Raw genomic sequence first — 17,922 nt, forward strand, 5'->3', positions numbered from 1 at the left:
GAGCACGCAACCCAAACACTCCTCTCTTTGGATCGATCGAGGTCCGCACTTTGCACTCGCGATCCATTTATTTGATTCGGAGTTGCTTGGATCTGGATCTAAACATGGGTCACGCCCACGAGCCCAATTTTAACCAGTGGCCGATTCCTATCTGGTGTTGGACTATCACACCCAAGTTCAATCCAGACAACAAGAGTCTTATCTAGGCTTGGTCTTGGTTAAATAAGTAATTTTGTTGAGATTGTGTATTGCAGCATTTTCGATTGTTTGGTTTTATGTAATTCGGTTTGATATAGTGTATTGCAGCATAAGCATGTCTTCATCTGTTTGACATAGTTGTGATATTATTGATTTTATTGGTAGCTTGAAAGACAATTGCCACAGAATGCATGTCTAACAGTAGTCATTGGAGAACATGTGATTTTGGAGTCCTTAAGTGGATGAATTGATTCGATTTTTAGCATCATTTTTTGCTATAAATATCATTATGGCCAGTGTATTTTAATATTCGATGTACTGATTTTGCTACAACTTTTATGCTCTGTTTGGGAGCCCTAAATTGGAGTTATGTTGTGGTTTCTATTGTTTGGGAGCAGTAGTGTTGCCAAAACACTGCATTAGGAACGATGTAGTTGGCAACCCCAACACCACACCGCAACACCATTTGCAATATGATGTTCTTGGCAACTCTATCTTCCACACCACATTTTTTACAAAACCATATTGTGACAATACACGGGGCAGCCCAAGATGATCTTACACCCCAAAAGCAAAAAACTAGAAATGGTAGCTTTTTTCATCATAACAACACACATTTCCATTTCAATATATCCAGGTTGGATCAAGGTTGATCCTGGCTTTGCTGGGATTGGATACTTTAATCACAATCTTCTTGTTTCATGAATCCTGTTATGTTTAACCAATAATATTTGGGATTTACAGATTTCAAACAAGTGCTCGTGACTTGGATATGATCATAACCAAATTCATACATTTTTCCATATTGGTAACTTGACAAGCTAATAGCTTATCCCCAAAAAAAAAATTGACAAGCAAATAACCTGATAAACAAGCATCAAATGAGCTGGATGTATGTGCACAAGCACATCCTAATGACAATCTAATTTGTAGCATTCTGCCAAACACCACAGCCTCGGAAATTGCTGCCTCACGTGATAGACGTATAGATTACAATCTCTCCGTAGCTGCACCACCATGCACGTCCATCCGCATAGAGATGGTTTACTATAGGCAACATAAGTGCACGTCCACTCTTATAACCATTCATTTCATCCTGTATTGCTCATACCGCTCTTTCAATTCAGCTGCATGCACCCACAACATTATCATCCAAGGTTAAGCTTTTTTCTTCTTTTTTATTTTTTCTTTAAAATTTTTCCTTAATACAGGGCCAAAACCATAGGTTTTGAAAGACTTGAAACAAACAACTTGGCAAGGCTGCACAAAAAACAAAATAACTCCATGGCTAGTGGTTGTACAAGTTTCAAATAGCAATGTTTCCAAAGAACAACCAAAGCCATTGTCCCATCCAGCATGCTTAGTAGTACTCAAACAACAGGAAAAAACTAAGAGGGAAATCCCATATTTCTAGAACTGAACTGAACAATTCCAAAAATCTAAACCCACATTTTTTATGAGAAATGGAACAATAGGGACATAAAGCTAAGCTTTTTAATTTTCTAATACCAACAGGGAATCAATAAGATACATATAAAAGGTCTATCATGTGCGCCGTTATAGATTCTACATGCACAAAGAACAATTATGAAGTAGGCCAACATCATAAACAAAGAAGCAATGATATCAGCATATTGAAAATGCAAAGATAACAACACCAAGAATAACACTGTATATTCATTATGTGTGCGGACTGCAGAGTGAACAACATATCACATGGTTAAATTGATATACTTTTGGGTCAAAGCATTCACCAAATTGGAGAGATTATAGAGTATGACCAGATAAATCATAAAAGGTCCAGTCATATAACATTAGTGAATCAGAGCTGACTAGTTATTTCATCTAGCTGCTTTTCAATTCATAATGTGAATTCTTAGCAAACAACAACACGAAAAGCCTCATTTGTTACAATATCACCCACCACCACATCGAGTCTCCAAAACAGATTAGACAAGAGAGAATGCCCACAATACCACCTGAAATTGTTTGTCATCATGAGGATGCTACATAAAATTATGACTCAAAAGCCTACTCTTTTGCAGGTGTCCCAACTCCCTTCTTCCCCTTAACTCCCCCTCCCTCCCACCCCGAAATAAAAAAAAACAAAAAACTAAAAGACCAAAACTAACTCCTTACCCCTGCAAAAATTTAACAATTCAAAAGCAGCAGCCCAACTTCTCATGGTTACTAGCCAGTATGCACTACCAGCATTCAATGCTTGATCTGGCAAACCACCATAAGAAAAATGATCATATGCATTGTGGCAAACCACCATTGATGTGGCAATTATAAGGAGATACAAGATATACAGAATCGCTCATCACCAATTGTTTAGTTGGGCAGTTAACCTTTTGGTCATAGAGTGATACTTTGTGTGCATGAAACGATGAGCCTTCTATGAACCTGCCTCTTCCAGCCACTCTTTGTAAAGGCTTGTAATTAGAGGGTTTTCAAAAGGATCATCAACCAATACCTGGGAAATGTCATCAAGCTTTTAAGTCAGTTTACGTTGCCCACTTGAATTTCCTTCAAAAGGTAATAACTTGCAGATTATGCACAAAACCCTGGCCTGTATTATACACTAAACATGTCTAAAGGGTCTTATGCATGCAAGAGTAGATATGCGAATTTTTCATCAGGACATGTTGCTGCGTTACTGAAGTATCAAGTCAGTGTTCATTAACACAAGATAGATGATGTTATAAGTCAGAATTAGAATGAGCAATAAGAAATCAAGACTTCAACAGGTTCCATCACAAAAATCATAAACTCGAAATTTGCTCCCCAAAATGGAAGAACAAGTTTGTTATAAGTCAACACTAGAAGTGCACATTAATCCCCTTCATGCATAACCCTCAACACTAGAAACACACATTAATACCCTTCATGCATCTCAACACTAGAAACACACCCCAACAAAATCCAAACACCCAAATTCAATCTCCATCGCAAGATGTAGAAACCCAAAATCAACAGAGCAAGATGCAGAAACCCAGAATCGAACAGAAACAGAAAAAGAGTCCGATCGAAAAATAAATAGAAACAGAAATCAACAAAGCAAGATGCAGAAATCCAAAATCGACAAAGAGAGGGGAAAGGGCATACCCGATGGAGTTGGTCTTATCATTGCAAGGACGTCTCTCCTATCATTGCAGAAGGTCAAACCAGACAAATGAATCCCAAAATATCAGTTACCGCCAAAAATAGAGCCCCAAAACATCCTCAAATCTCAGCCAAAACTCCAAAACAATGGCCAAGATTGATACCAATTGTAGAGATATGAATACATACCTTTCAGTTTGTTGCGGAAGCGAAAAGAACAGCGGATCGATGATGCTTGCTTTGCTCAACGAGTTCGTGCTCTCACTTGGAGAGGACGATTATCCACAGACCAAATGCCCACTGATTCACTATCACCGTTGCTTCTTCTTTCTTCTATTATGCACATTTAACTACTGTGTACACACACAGCAAATGTGCACAGCCGTTTCACTCTTTTACACAGCAAATGTGCAAAGCCGGTTTCCTCTTTTGCACAGCAAATGTGCACAACACTTTTCCCTCTTTTGCACTTCAAATGTGCACAGCACTTTCCTCTTTTGCACAGCCAAATGTGCACAGCGCTCTTCCTCTTTTGCACAGCCAAATGTGCACAGCACTTTCTCTCTTTTGCACACAGCAAATGTGAACAGCACTTTCTCTTCTTTTGCACAGCAAAATGTGCACAGTCGTTTCCCTCTTTTTGCACTTCTTCTCTATATATTCAAAATGAGAGAGAGAGCCTAAAAAAAGAAGGGAGGCATCGGTTTCTAAAACTGTCCCCTCCTTAAGTGGTGGGCCGGGTTCGGATCTCGCCCATCATGGGCGGACCCGGTACCCAACCCAACATTCTCCCACTCGCACATGATGGGAAGAGATATAAGAAGAAAGAACACCAAAGGTGTTCATATGGTGAATAACATTAGGTATTCATACTGGCAAATGGACCGTGCGACCCGTGAGCTTAGGGAGTGGAGACATATTATGTACTGGTTAGTGTAACATAATAGTCTAAACCTGCAAACAATAAGATAACACAAGGTATACCTGCACAAGCCAAGTAAGAAGCTCACTGTGTCCTAAATCAAATACATTTTTCATACTCTAGCATACTGAATCCCTCTGCACATATTATAGTGCTAAGCTATGCTAGACAAGGCCTTTCATTATGCCACATGTTTCATCATAAACTCATAAACATCCCCAGGATGCGGAAAAATAAGCTAGCTTTTAACATGTGCATAATCTGAAAATGTCAAATGATCTTCCTTTCCAACTCTTATTCTTTGAATCAAGATAAGTTGCTTTCCCAGACATGTTCTTTTAGACCGAATCATACATGGCCTTAAGCAACATGCTAAAGTAGCAACACTCATCTTTCTCCTTAAAATAAGGTTAAAAGTCAATAAGGACATCAAAATATATATATCTATATCTATAAATATATTAAGGACTCACACAATGAAGAAGCAGGGACCATTCTTCATTTCCTTTTGTGGTCGACTTATAGTCATGGTGTGACATACGTGGTATGACTCACGTATTACGGCAAGACTTTCTCACTCCAGTGAGTGTATGCATACACCATAAATTCTTTGCCGTACAAATTTTTATTAGTTCAGTTCCTCCCCGAGAAACTAACTTGAGTCCTTCAGGATGCATATTCTCATGCAATGTCTATCCAAGTCCTCAGATCTGGTCAACCAGGTTACCCTTGATATTTAGATATCAAGGTTGGTCTCTCTATATAGTTAAATATACACAAGACCTCATCCTAACTCGGTTAGGGCGATGCATCCCATATACGTATATATGGCGGATATCATAACTCATTGTACTCTCACTCTTTTGAGTTATAATCACATGATATCCCCAAAATCCGACATGCTTCTTAATTCAGCAATCCTGGATTTTGTTACATCTCATCTCAGCCCGTCCACAAGCAGCGTCTGAGGCGATAAATCCTTGTGAAGAGATTTATCTCAAACCTGGTAGCATACTCATATAGATGTGCAACATGTTATACAATGATCATAGAAAGAAAATATGAATAACATTAGCATATCAAATCTTACAAATACCCATAGATTTTACATGTTTAACATAAGAATCCCTATTGATTGGCTTAGTAAAGGGATCTGCCACCATATCTTGGGTATTAACATATGCCAAGGCAACCTTGCCTTTAGATACAATATCGCGCATATACTTGCATCTCGTATCAATATGTTTGGTTCTATTGTGAAACTTGGGATCCTTAGCAAACGCAATTGCCGCTTGATTATCACAAAATAAAGTTACTGGCAGTTTTGCTTCAGAAGAGAGTCCCAAATGTTTGATGAATCTCCTTAACCAAATACATTCCTGCACTGTGAACGATCCTGCAACAAATTCAACTTCCATTGTGGACAAGGCTACACACATCTGCTTCTTGCTACACCAAGATATAGCTCCATTGTTCATCAAGAACACATAGCCAGACGTAGACTTACGCTCATCAGGGTCCCCACCCCAATCTGCGTCAGTATAGCCTACCACACGCATGTTACCACCATGGTAACAAAGAACTGAATCCGATGTGCCTTTAAGATATCTCATAATCCTCTTGACAGCCTTCCAATGGGCTTGTCCTGGATTAACTTGATATACTCACGAACCCTACTGCATAACATATGTCAGGTCGGGTGCACATCATAAGGTATATAAGGCTGCCTACTGCACTGGAGTAAGGGACTTTGGACATAGCTTCTATTTCTTTAGATTCCTTTGGACACATCTTAAGACTTAAATCATTCCCTTTTGCAACAGGAGTATCTATGGGTTTACAATCTTGCATATGAAATCGTTCTAAGACCTTCTTTATATATGACTCTTGTGAAAGAGAAAGAAGTCTTTTTAAACGGTCTCTTTTTATCTCTATGCCCAGCATAAAGCATGCTTCACCCATGTCTTTCATTTCAAAATGAATGGACAACCATTCTTTAATGGTTTTTTAGAAACTCCAAATGATTACTAGCCAATAAAATATCATCCACATATAGAGTTAGAATCACAAATTTTGGACCTTGACGCTTAAGATAAACACAGTGGTCCTCATCAATCATAGCAAAGTTATTGCTCATGATAGTTTCATGAAACCTTAAATACCACTGTCTGGATGACTGCTTTAATCCATAAATGGATCGTTTGAGCTTGCACACTTTGCGCTCAAAACCAGCAGTAACAAACCCCTCGGGTTGTTCCATATATATTTCTTCATCCAGTTTTCCATTAAGGAATGCAGTTTTAACGTCCATCTGATGTAATTCTAAATCCATATGTGACACTATGGCTAACAAAAGGCGAATAGAGGTCAATTTGACCACAGATGAGAATGTTTCATCATAGTCTATACCTGTCATTTGTGTGTATCCTTTAGCAACCAAACGAGCTTTATATCGCTCGATAGATCCATCAGCATTTTTTTTAATATTGAGAACCCATTTGCTCCCAATAGGTTTTCTTCCTTTTGGAAGATTAACAAGATCCCAGACCTCGTTGGATGCCATGGATTTCATTTTCTCTTCCATTGCCTTGTGCCATTCATTCCTTTTAGGACAAGATAGAGCATCTCTAACACTCTTAGGTATATTATCATCTTGGGGCAAAACCACAAAGGCTTCCCCTTCGATTTGGAATCTCCGACGAGGAATTCTCTTCCTCAGACTCTTTCGAGTTGTCAGATCTTCATCAAAATCAATATCCACTTGAGTGTTACTCCCACTATCCAATAGTGGTATAGACACATCCTCTTGTGTCTCTAAAACATGATGATCAATCTCTTTAGATTGATCTTCATCATCCAATTCATAGAACTGGAAGTGACGCTCTATCTCTCCCCTTTTAGGAAATTCACTTTCAATAAATGTGGCATCTCTAGAATCTATTTCAGAAATACTCCCATCAGTATTCTCTCCTAAGAATACATATCCTTTTGAATGTTCACAGTATCTTATAAAGATACACTTCTTTCCCCTAGGACCCAATTTTCCATATTGATGGGAAAGATTATGGACATATGCAGCAGACCCCTAGGGTCTGAGATAAGCCAATTCTGGCTTTCTGCCTTTCCACAATTCATAGGGAGTTGAAGAAATAGATTTAGATGGTACACGATTTAATACATGAGCGGCAGTTAATAAGCAATCACCCCAAAAGGAAATAGGTAAATTTGCCTGCGCCATCATGGACCTGACCATCTCTAAGAGGGTCCTATTCCTCCTTTCTGCAACACCATTTTGTTGCGGAGTTTGAGGAATAGTTAATTGTCTATCTATCCCTTTATCATCACACAATCCCTTGAATTGTTCGGATAGATATTCACGTCCATGATCTGTTCTCAAAGCCTTGATCCTACGATCAAGTTGATTCTCTACCATGTTCATAAAAGATCTAAAGCAATCCAATGCTTCAGATTTATGCGTAATTAAATACACATGGCTGAATCGTGTATAATCATCAATAAAAGTGATGAAATATGAAGCTCCATGCCTCGTTGCCACATTCATTGGCCCACATATATCTGAATGAATTAATTGAAGAGGATAGGTTGCTCTAATTGCCTTTCCAAAAGGTAATCGAGTTGCTTTTCCAGCAAGACAATGCTCACATATAGGCATTTCAATCTTCGCATGGGATCCCAAAAGACCCTCTCGTGCGAGCCTATCCATTCTCTTTTGCCATATATGTCCAAGCCGAGCATGCTATACAGATACATCCACATCCATATTATTAGCAGTTGAAATAAGTGAAAAACATTCATCATTAACATTCAAATTAATAAGTTCTGTGTTCAACACATAGAAACCATTCATCAAGAAACCAGAAGCAACTGAAGTTTGTCCACAAATGATGTTAACATTGACATCCCCAAACACAAGTTTATAGTTTAACATAGACAAAGCAGAAACTGAAATTAAATTTCGTCGAATCTCTGGAACATGCAGAACATCATATAATAATAGAGATCGTCTTCCTCGCAAATCCAATTTGCAAGTCCCGATTCCTTTGACTTCTGCTCTAGTGTTATTCCCCAGGAACAACCACTTCGAACCAGATGGCATCTTCCTATATTCTACGAAGTTTGTGCGGTCTTTGGTCACATGGTCAGTGGCTCCTGAGTCTTCTCTTGCTCATGACATTCACGAGCATAGTGACCCAAATTGCCACACTTAAAGCATTTTGCATTTGCCTTATTTTTCTTGCTTCCACGCTTCCCAGAGCGCTGATAAGGCTTCTTTTCTTGCTCTTTGTCTTGTCCCTTCTTATTACCCTTCTTGAACCTTCTTGGTCCATAGAATTTCTTCTTAAATTTTTTTTTTTTGAACTTTCTGCCACATATGCCCTCATGCCAGATTGTTGAGTCGCTTCAAGGCGATCATTTTCCAGTTCTACATGACGGGCGATATCATCGAAAGTCTTAATACTTTCATTATGAGTCATATTAATTTTCTATGTTCCCCACTGTGTGGCAGAGAACGAATCACCGCCTGGACCTGTTGTTCATCTGTAAGGGTATGCCCTGCACTATTGAGCTCTCTAATCATGTTTGCCATCTCCCTGAGATGCTGACTCATAGTGTGCTGAGGGGACTTTCTGTATGAATCGAACCTGATGGTCAGTCTCCTTAGTTTTGTGGTTGATGTTCCCCCAAACTTATCTTTAAGGGCCATCCACATCTGTTGAGCAGTCTTATAATGCTCAAATTGGCACATGATGTCATCCTGCATAGAACATAGCATGGTGACACGCGCAACAGTATTCATGCGCTTCCATTTCTCATAGGTTTCCATATCCTTACGAGATTGTGCCCCAATACCAATTTCAGGTCGTTCCACAGTATGGTTGAGAGCCTCCAAGGCCTCAGCCTCCTCCAGTGTAAACTGAATCTTTTTATGCCATATATCATAATTATCACCATTCAGTTTTTCAATTTGTGCCAAGTCCATTATAGATTTACTTGGTGCAGCCATGTCCTTTCAGATAAGAATAAAGCAATGCGCAAAAAAATGTTATTCAAGCATGTTATGATCTAATCATTAGCACATCTATATGCAGTTATAATCACACGATTAGATAACATATAATTTTTCATAGGGTGTGGAATCGAAAGATCACTACGTTCACAATCATCTCCCACTTTCCCTAAGATAATTATATTCATCTAAACTGTATTATGACTGTTTGAATAAGATATTAATTCATAGAATAAGTACTTCCAAAGTACTTAAAAATTCATCGTATAATCAATATGATTATGTCATATTCATTCACATACATGAATAAAATATATAATAAATAATAATAAAAAAAAATGGATTCATGAATGCCCAACTCATTCGTGGCTCCAACCATTTAGCTAAAATGCCTCGACCCACAAGGACCCTGGCCCTTCTAAGGTTAAAAAAAATTTCCAGCCCGCATTGCAGTTCCAAGAACTCGGCCTGCGGCCTTTGCCGCAAGGCCGGTCATGCCGGACTAAGCCGGCGGCCTATGCCGCAGGGCCAGGAGCAAACAAGTTTGCGGTTTGACTCGCAAAACCGGGTCAGGTCGGATGAGAAAGCTTGCGGCCTGTGTCACAGGGCCGGGTAAGGCTGGACTGAGCCTGTGGCATATGCTGCAGGCTGGGAAAAAATTACAGCCATTTCCCCCACAGGTCCTGGGCAGGCCTGCGACCTGTGCTGCAGCATTTGGTCCAAAACCGGGCCTGTGTTGCAGCCCTTCTGGCTGCAGGTTAGACCCATCATGTTGGGCTGGCTCATGCCCAGCCCATGCCTCTATTGTTCCTCTTCATGAATCAATAAAAAAAATAAATTCGCAAGCAAAAACGAGCATCTAAAACCCGTTGCTCTGATACCAATGTAGAGATATGAATACATACCTTTCAGTTTGTTGCGGAAGCGAAAAGAACAGCGGATCGATGATGCTTGCTTTGCTCAACGAGTTCGTGCTCTCACTTGGAGAGGACGATTATCCACAGACCAAATGCCCACTGATTCACTATCACCGTTGCTTCTTCTTTCTTCTATTATGCACATTTAACTACTGTGTACACACACAGCAAATCTGCACAGCCGTTTCACTCTTTTACACAGCAAATGTGCAAAGCCGGTTTCCTCTTTTGCACAGCAAATGTGCACAACACTTTTCCCTCTTTTGCACTTCAAATGTGCACAGTACTTTCCTCTTTTGCACAGCCAAATGTGCACAGCGCTCTTCCTCTTTTGCACAGCCAAATGTGCACAGCACTTTCTCTCTTTTGCACACAGCAAATGTGAACAACACTTTCTCTTCTTTTGCACAGCAAAATGTGCACAGCCGTTTTCCTCTTTTTGCACTTCTTCTCTATATATTCAAAATGAGAGAGAGAGCCTAAAAAAAGAAGGGAGGCATCGGTTTCTAAAACCGTCCCCTCCTTAAGTGGTGGGCCGGGTTCGGATCTCGCCCATCATGGGCGGACCCGGTACCCAACCCAACAGCTTAGTTAGGAAAAAACAACCCTATTTCAATTGATCCAAGCCATCAAGAGCCTTGATGAGATCAGAATCAACATATTTCAACAATCTGGACATTATTCATTGCCAAATCTAGAAAATACAAAAAAAATCATAGAAAAACCAAATCTCAACCGATCTTCATGATTTTTGCTTCGTTTGACTCCTAAAATCAAGCTCTAGCAGATGCATATCTCAATTTGACGAAACCTCAAAAATCATATAGACGTTATCCTCCTGGGCCTTTATCACATGGATCAGGCCCTTGTCAGCGCCGACGATGGAACCGGGGAGGTAGCCACATCCAGTGTAGTAGGCAAAGTTCTCGCCCCAGGAGAGCCTCTGGGCAATGGACTCCTCCTGGAAGAGGAACTCGGGAGAGGTGGGCTGGTGGCGACAACAGAGAAAGACACTCCTGCCAGGCAGCTACACTCCTCTCTCTCCTGGTCTGGTCGTTGAGAGTGGGAAGGCAGGGTGAGCGCGAAGGAGAGGGAGAGGAGGGATTCACAAATGAGGTCAACAGGGTACAAAAGGGACATTAAATGCGGTCCAACGGACATAAGCATTAGGCTAAGGTTAGGCAAGGTTTGGTTAGGCACCGATGCATTCCTCTCTTACCTTGTAAAAGATTTTTATTTTTACAGGAAATTTTACTCCCCCGTAAAAATGTTGATAAGTTTTTTCTTTTTAGGTTACGTCCTAAGGCCAAAGCAGGTTATATGTTCTCCCCCCAATAGGGGAGTTAGCTACATCTCATGTTCGGGGGTTCCAAAGAGCATCAAGTATGTAAGCGTGTGCATCTCGTATTCTCATGTTTGTCAGCATTAGTTTGCATTGAAGTTTGATGTGATTACAAAGACTTAAGCACCCTCTCTTCCATTGGTGAAAAAAAAATGACGATTCTTGAAAATGAGTGGTTGTAAAGACTTAAGTGCCCCGAAGATGATTATTTAAGACTCAGTCTCTGCACTGCAGAATTATCTGAGAAAGAAATCTCCCCTGGAGGAGGCCATGAACATCAACCCTCTCTCTCTCTCTCTCTCCCTTCTCTTTCTGCTTCTGTGCACATCCAGCAGAAGATCCTACATTGCTCCATCAAGCACCGACTGACCTACACATTGACTGTTGTGGAGCCTGATTCAGAGTTTTTACCCTTACAGGAGGAGGGTTTTGGCGTTCTTCCCAGCGTGGGTAGCATCATTCAACAAAATGAGTTGTAGATCCTGATTCAGAGTTTTTACCTTACAGGAGAGGGGTCTGGGGGTTCATCCCAACGTGGGTAGCATCATTCAACTTGAAGAGTTGTGGAGTCTGATTCAGAGTTTTTACCCTTACAGAAAGGGGGGTCTAAGGGCTCCTCCCAGCATGGGTAGCATCATTCAACTTGATGAGTTGTGGAGTCTGATTCAGAGTTTTTGCCCTTATAGGAGGAGGGTTTGGGGGGCTCCTCTTAGCGTGAATAGCATCGTTCAACTTGATTCATTGTGGAGCTTGATTTAGAGTTTTTGCCCTTATAGGAGGAGGGTTTGGGGGCTCCTCCCAATGTGAGTAGCATCGTTCAACTTGATTCGTTGTGGAGCCTGATTTAGAGTTTTTGCCCTTACAGGAGGGGGTCCGGGGGCTCCCCCGGCACGGGTCCCGGGTGTCGTGGTCAAAAAATGCACAGGGTATCGTGGTGAGAAAGACATATTTTTGTTCCAAGCAAGGTTGGAAGAAATCAATGGAAAATCCAACAAGGAGCATGCTAGACTCAAGATGTGGATGTCAAGCGAGAATGGTGTTGTGCAACTCAAATAATACAAAATAATAGGGGTCTGGTTTTTAGTTAAAATGAGAAATGAAATGACAATAGAAATTGCTGAAAATTTATAGAAATAAACTAGACTCAATAACGAAGACACCACTTTTTACGGATTTGAAATATGACCTCCGGTTAGAGAGATATGACCCTGACAAGTTGGTCCTAATTCGGGTAGCGATTTACAGCAATTTGCTTACTGAATAACACTACAAATCGCTATAGTGATTTGCGGAAGACACTATAAATCGATATAGCGATTTGTGGAAGAATCTACAAATCGCTATAGCGATTTGCGGAAGACACTACAAATCGCTATAGCGATTTACAGAAGACACTACAAATCGCTATAGCGATTTGCGATTTGTAGTGTCTTCCGCAAATCGCTATAGCGATTTGTAGTGTCTTCCGCAAATCACTATAGCGTTTCGTTGGAGACCCGAAAATACTACAAATTGTTGTAGGAAAGTTCGATAATACTACAAATCATTGTTGGAAGGCCCAAAAAAATTTGGTCTGAAGGGCGCTGCCCCTCGAGCCCCCCGCCAGAGGCGGCCCCCCCTGAACCCCCGCCCGCTGACCGCGCAACGGGATCCGCGCCGGGGGGGAGCCCCCGGACCCCCCTCCTGTAAGGGCAAAAACTCTAAATCAGGCACAGAAGTAGAGAGAGAAGGGAGAGAGAGTGAGAGGGTTGATGTTCATGGCCTTCTCCAGGGGGAACTCTTTACCTCCCTTGATTTCTTCTCTAGAGAGAGAGGGTTTTACAGTGTTTTACGGAGAAGGAAGAAGAAGAAGAAGATGACGATGAAAAGTTCAAACGGACATTTTTTATGGCTCAAGTTTGTTTCGTCGGATGACCATCGGATCGCCGGCTCACCATCGGATCGTCGGCTCACCATCGTTTCGCCGGATTACCATCGGTGAAACGATTAAAGTTTGTTTCGCTGGGTAGACTTTGAAGAGTCAACATCATCCTTGACTTTCTGGATGAAGGACATGTTTGTCCTTTTTTTGAACTGTTTGTTTTTTCTTTTTTAAATGAAGGGCATTTTTGTCATTTTCTCAAACGATTAAGGTTCGTTTCGCTGGGTAGACTTTGAAGAGTCAACATCATCCTTGACTTTTTGGATAGAGGACATGTTTGTCCTTTTTTTGAACTGTTTGTTTTTTCTTTTTTGAATGAAGGGTATGTTTGTCATTTTCTCAAACCATCGCTTTATGAGAAGAATAACAAAAAAGGGTACTTAAGTCTTTGCAACCGCACCACACCCCAATGCTAAGTGATGTCAACATACACAGGAATACGAGCCCCATGTGCTTGTATACGTGGTGCTCATTTAGACCCCCGAACACAGACGTGGGATTCAGTGAATCATCGGGGGCGAACATACACCACCCTCTCTCCTAAGGCAACAGTTTCCGTACCAATGTGTCAGGATTCAACTCGTTTCAGTCAACTTCAATAAGCTAAAAACAATTCCACCTAGTGCCAAGCTATTACGTGGCAGGCACGAGAGAGAGACCTCCTCGTTGTTAGAAAGACGAGAGAATTTAAATAAAAGGTGGGTGTCACTCTTTTTTGGAGTGTTTTTGAGGTTGATGACATAGAATAGTCTTATATTGAAGGGTTTCAAGAATGTTGTAGGCTTTATAACCTACATGGAAGCTCTTACACTTGTTTTAAAGAACAGGAGAGTAGGATAACTATGACACACGGGCGCACCCGTCACGCTCGAGCTCGAGTTTGAGTTCAGATAGTTGGTACTTTAGAGCCATATTCAATTTTTTGTCTTAATTTTCTGTTTTTATTTAGATTAGATAATGAGTTAGGGTTAAGAGAATAGATAACAGATAGATCCGTTATTGGGTCACGACCTTTCGTATTTCATAACAGGTCTCTTCCACGCTTTTGTAATCGTTCGTGGGTTATAAAAACATGGTTAGGGATGAAGTTACGTACACAGAGGAATTCGCCTGACTCTTTGTTTTCTCTCTCCCTACTGTTGTTTCTCTCTCTCGCACTCTCCTGCGTTTCTCAGATAAGGGTTTTTTGCAACAACGGTTCTGAGAGGTTGTCTTCGAAGCACGATCTACCATTGGAGTGCACCGATCCAGATCGTCGAGGCTATTGTATCCTGAGAGAAAGATGTCGAACCCTATTTGCACCGTATATGAGGATGAATCTTCTCTAAGGAAAGTACTTTTATACGCCTTAACCTGTTATATAATATTAACATGTTTTTTTTGTTTTTATTACGTTTTATGCATTTGTTTGGTCTTTTGTATTTGTCTGAATTTTGATATAATATGGATATCGACATGCCTGCTCCCTGTTTTCGTTTTGATCGACTGTTAATCATGCCCATTATGTTTATACATATTCTAATTTTTATCATGATGTTGATTGTGAAATGATGTAATCGGAAAATTATTCCAACACTCGTCACTCCAAAAACCATCTTTACCTTTTTTCTTTTTCTTTGGTTGGCATGTTGGGGTTAGACAAAGCTAGGGCTAGTCAACAAGCTCAACGAGCGATGCTTGAAGTGTTCAATCTTGACTCATTTTTGTGGTGAATCAAGACAAGTTTGAGCTTATAATGTGCTCGAGTTCAATGAGCAAAGTTCGAGCTGATTTATTCAAAGAAAAAATACATTGTTTTTGAAATAGATAAAATAGGTTTAAAAAAATGCATGAAAAATATATTTAAAATATATATTTTTACTATCTTGTACTATTCAACTTAAGTCGGGTACCTATTGTTCAAATTCAGTTTGTCAAGCCTATTTTTCGAGCTCAAATGAGCTCTTTACGCGCTGAACATGCTCGGCTTGTTTTCCAGTCCCTTACAAATAAAGAGAGAGGAGAGAGAGAGAATTACGTGAGCTTGTCATCAAGTAAAGAATATTACTGGGGCTGGAAAATGAGACAAACCACTCCGAGCTCAGCTTCAAAGAGTTAGTTTGAACTTGTGAAATAGGCTCCCAATATTTGTGTTGACTCGGCTTGTTTATTAATAATAAATATATTTTAGATATATTTTATGTTATAGAATAAAGATGGTTGACGTTTTTTTCCTTCAAGTAATAACTTTAGCTCAAATCCCATTGCTTTATTTATTTTTGTAAATGAGGTAGTTTGAGCTTGATTTAGTAGGTAGAGGGTCCAAATTATATTGTTTTCAACTGTTAATATATACGCCGAGAGATCAGAATCGGCGACGAAAGAAACCGTAGACGAAGGGGAGGCAGCACAGGTCACCTGAGTCTCGATGCCTTTCGCAGCATTTGCAGAGGAGGCGATGGAGAACGGAGCCATCGTCCCCGAAGAGGAGGGGTCGTCCCCAAATGCGGCCACCGAAACCCTGGATTTGTTGGTCGAGCAGGACGTCGACGTCTGCATCTCTTTCTCCCGACAAACAGACGTCCATGTGGAAGCCGAGCAGAGCATCTAAGGTTGGTTGCATCACCATCGTCGGAGCCACCAGCCTCCCTAACAATTTTTTTCCTCCGCTTCTAGATTTTTTTTTACACCAACTTAGGTTAACGGCGTTAACCCTAGAAAGATGCTCACCACGTGGCGAGCATCAAGGGATGGATATTGGGCAGATTTACAACCATAAAATCCAGAAAGGGATGCTTTCAGTGAATTTTGATCCAATTTCATGGGTCCTGATAGAAAAGGGTTGCATGCTGCGCACACAGATACGTGATCCAAATATAAATCCATACGACCTGTGCCGGAATCCAGGTCTGATTGGATCTAACTCAAGTACCTATCTTTCTGTCCAAGTCCTAATAAAATGAATCCGAGTCATGCGATCCACTAATAAAACGACCCGCAGGAAAGGTAAGGGAAGAGGAGTATTGAACATGATCCGCCTGCTGGCTTCCAATCATCCAGACAGCTTTATCTTCATCCAAGGCATGGCCAATAATAGAGACATCATTTATTAAAGACGCATCAACTACTGCTGCAAGCTTTCATCCTTTTAAAAATCAATTGCAAGTGGGTAGCGTGTGCATTATATAGAGAGAGTAATGCTAAGGTGCTCTCATAGCACCTACCCCACCTACTAAAAATTATAGTTGTATGTTGCATCTTCTAGATCTAAATCTGCTTAACGTACTTTATTTAATAGAAATCATGTTTTGGATAATTTTTTTTTTTTTAAGATAAAATTTTGATACATTGAACATGAGGCACATGCTCTCAACCAGTTTCTCAAGGACGATGGTGAGGGTCTGCAGCCAGTGGACCTCCACTAAATAGTATTCTCTCAATTTTGGAATATAGTAAGTGGGGATATCCACTGGACACAGGACATAAACCATGGTTTCCTTGTAAACCTTGGTCGTAGATTGGACCTACTTTCTTTCCATTCGAATGACCCTTCGGTCTATGGTTTTGATCAAGTATTTTTTCTCAAATTGTCTTGATGCTGGTTCGATCTTATGGATCGTGAAGTTGAAGACAGGAAGGTATCTTTCACTTTCTATTATTTCTCAACTTTTAAGAATACAAATAAATAGAGGGAACAAAAAATGTTACCGGTAGCGTCAGCTTATCTGTTATCGATAGTTAATTATCTGTTATCGATATCTACAAAATATGTTACAAACAGAACTACAGCTTATCGGTTATTGATATAGTTAAAGATGACAAATAAAGATAAGTTGTCATCTTTAACGATATTTTTGAGGATAAGCTACTAACGATATCTTTAAGGATAAGCTGCTAAGACTCCCTCTCAAACTCTGGCATGAATATTTTGAACGCCCAGTTTGCTAAGTGCTGAAAAGATTCTCGTCAAAGTACCTTTGTAAAAAGATCAGTTATTTGGTCCTTGCTGCGGATATAACAAGTGTGTATAGTTTCAAGAATGAGTTGATGCTGAACCACATGATAATCAATGCCAATGTGCTTGGTCCGGGTTAACTGCAATGTGAAGGGTTGCCTGGTTATCACAATAAAGATTGACTGGGAGAGGATGCTTAACTCGAAGATCGAGCAACAAGCCTTTAAGCCGAAGGATCTCGCAAACAGTGTTTGCCATGGATCTATATTCGGACTCAGCAGATGACCGAGAGATTGTCACTCGCTTCTTGGTCTTCCCTGAGATGGGACTGAAACCAAGGAAAATGCAATAGCAAGTTTGAGAATCAAAGAAAGCATTGAGCTGCAAAGTGATACCACGTTCGAACTGAAGACCTTGTTCAGGTCAGGATTTAATATAGTGCACTACATGAAGAGCAGCATTAAAGTTTAACTCATGTGGTTGGTGCATGTATTGACTAAGAACATGAACCGCATATTGTAGATTCGGTCTTACGATACTTAAATAAAGTAAGT

This window comes from Nuphar pumila, chromosome 5 (assembly GCF_984573655.1).
Source record: "Nuphar pumila chromosome 5, dmNupPumi1.hap1.1, whole genome shotgun sequence".
NCBI lineage: Eukaryota > Viridiplantae > Streptophyta > Magnoliopsida > Nymphaeales > Nymphaeaceae > Nuphar > Nuphar pumila.